The sequence below is a fragment of the Pelmatolapia mariae genome, linkage group LG23 (genome assembly GCF_036321145.2).
Source record: "Pelmatolapia mariae isolate MD_Pm_ZW linkage group LG23, Pm_UMD_F_2, whole genome shotgun sequence".
NCBI lineage: Eukaryota > Metazoa > Chordata > Actinopteri > Cichliformes > Cichlidae > Pelmatolapia > Pelmatolapia mariae.
Window position 1 is genome coordinate 37687455 of NC_086246.1, and position 2822 is coordinate 37690276.

Genomic DNA, 2822 nt, shown 5'->3' on the forward strand with positions numbered 1-2822 from the left:
AATCCCATTAGTAAACTGTTACAGTTGATGCATGAATGTCTAACCCCTTTGAATTTCTCATGCATATGTGTGCACTTTAAGTCATTAAAGAAATAATAGTTCTTCCCAATAACGATGGCAGATACCATATAGAAAGGTAATAATCATAGCAATAGGAATAATTATACTTACATTAAATGGCTATAGAGGTATGTCTCACATTTTTGTTAGTTAGGACCAAATGTAAGTGAATACAGACAACCTGACCGAGCGGTATTTAGTCTCTCTTAACACATTCTCATCAGGAAACAAGGTTAAGTAGAAAGTGTCCGAGGAATACTCACCACCGTCACTCTGCAAGTGAAAGTCTAAGTTCAGCACTTTCAGTATCACGTATCATTACCTTAGGGTTCGAAGGGGTTAACACATTTCCTCCCAGGACGAAAACGTGTCTCTTATCCTGGATCAAGCACTCCTCTGGCCTGGAGCGAAGCACCTCGTCCATATTTCTGCTCCTTAAGTTGTAAAAGACGTTCAGAAAACAGGATTAACTGCCAAAGGAGCTCCTCGGCCCCTCAAGAGTTTTACGTTTGGCCAGTCAGAGTGGAAACATTAAGTGAAGAACATTCAAATGAGCGCCTTTGTTTTGTTTTGTTACCATGGATTACATTGGCACCTGTAATCTTTTTATTCCTAAAATGCCATTACTCTGCCTTAGCTTCAGGTAAAGAAGCTCCTGTCACAAATCATTTGAAATAATGACTTCCCAGTTTCATGCTTGTGATCGTGTTGTTTGCTGCAGTAGTTTAGATGTTATGTTTGAATGGAGCTTCAAATTCCCCTTTTCTTTTCTCTCGGCATTTGTTTTTGTAAAAGTTCAGGTCACCACTGCTCTTGGCTGATGTGTAGCTGTGATGTGACTTGTTCTTAATGCCAGCATATATATTAAACGTGCCTGTGTGTGTGCAGAGGTGCGTGCGGGGGATAGGAGGGTGTGTTGCTGTGTATGATCCACTTTTGTCCTTAGATGATCCTTTTATTTTCTTTTTCTTTTTTTGCATTAGGGATAATTATGTTCAGCCCTCAAGGTACACCAACTGAAATAAGACTCTTATTTGTGCTCACGATTTGTATGTATGCACTACTGTGACAGGACTGCAAAGGACCATAAATCAATAAAACATTAAGTCGAAGTGCATAAAAATGAAAAGACACAAAACTACCACAAAAAAGGGAATAGGCCGCATGGAAATGCAAGGTGGCAAAAAGGGGGAAGTTTGTCTGCTCCTGTATCCGTGGGTTTGAATCTGCAGGTCCTGAAAAATAAACACATAAATATGTGCGAAGTATTCAGCTGCAATTTTTGGGGGTCTTTTGCATATGGTTTTTGGATGCGCTCCACATCCGCAAACTAAAATTAAGGCAGCAGTCATGACTTTTTTATTGACTTTCAGCTGCTGGGTCCTTTTTTTTTTTTTTTTTCCAACGCTGTTGCTACAACAGCCCCAAGATCATCATCACATCATCAGACCCAAGATTTGATCCAAAATGCAAATGAAATTCACTTCAAAATTCAAATTGTTGCTGCTGGGTATGCAAAGCTGCGTTTGACGTGGTCAAGATTAATCTTTGCAGTTCACGGAATTACAACATTAGACCTTCCTGATTGAATGGGGGTCGGTTCTTAGCTTAAATCTATTCAGGTTTTACTGTAAATGTAGACCCTACTACAACATGAAAAGAAAAGATATTTGACTTGTTATTATTGCTTTCAGGTTTAACCAAAGGGGACATCCATGATGATTTATCCAAAACACAAAGCAGCCTCCACTCTGTAACATGATTAACTCTAACTAAATATTTGCTCACTTTTTACACACAAAAGTTACTCGGAACACATTTTGGTTCCTGCTTATAAAGTAAAGTAACACCTTTCATATAATCTACTACTGACATAAAATATCGATCAGTGTGATTTTAGGGTTGATAAAACCTGAGTACCTGATATAAACTGAATTATGCTTAAACGACATAAAAGGTTGTATTATTCACAACCTTTTACATTAAACAAGAGGTTTACATTGGGAGTGTTAGCGATTAAACTGTTTTTCTTCTCACTTTTCTTTCCGCACACAGCGCAGTGCAGTGTAGTAAGAGTACATCATTACTTTGTCAGAGTGAAGCACATGGATCCACAAGATAAATGACTTTCAAAGCTAATGATTGCATTCCTTTCTGGAAAGGTAAGCCTGTGCCTGGGGCTAGAAAATATGACTTGTGCTTCACTCCAATTATTTTCCACCAGTAAAACATCAAACTAATCAACTGGCAGTTTGCAGCTATGGTCTCCTGACAGTGTGTTTAGCTTTGGCACACAAAGAGTGATGAGGTCTATAAAAAAGTCCCTTGCTCTGTGGTATATGTTTTAGTCTTATTATGGAAAATAAAGATGTATGCCGAGTATAGGAACAAAATGAAATCAGTGACTACTATATTAGCTTGTTATCGTGATCCTTGTTGAAGGGTTGGTTGGGTATAACTTGTTTTGTTGGAGGTCAAGGTCACTGTAATCCAGAGCGGAAGTCCCCATGTCTGACTCGACAGGTCCAAGTGGTTATTTTGCTTGATTGTGATGCGAGACGATTTTCCCTCTGCCCTGAAGTGGAATGTAGTCGTCAAAGTGAGAAGCTTAAAAACTGCCCATCAGCGCCTGTGACCCCGGATGGCCCCGGAGCTGCCTGGGATGCTTGGGGCCAGTAACATAAGACAAATTCTGCGAGACACTCTTGCAATCCTGGTGTGGCACGCAGTCTTCTCATCTCTCTGAAATACCTTCAAAGCCC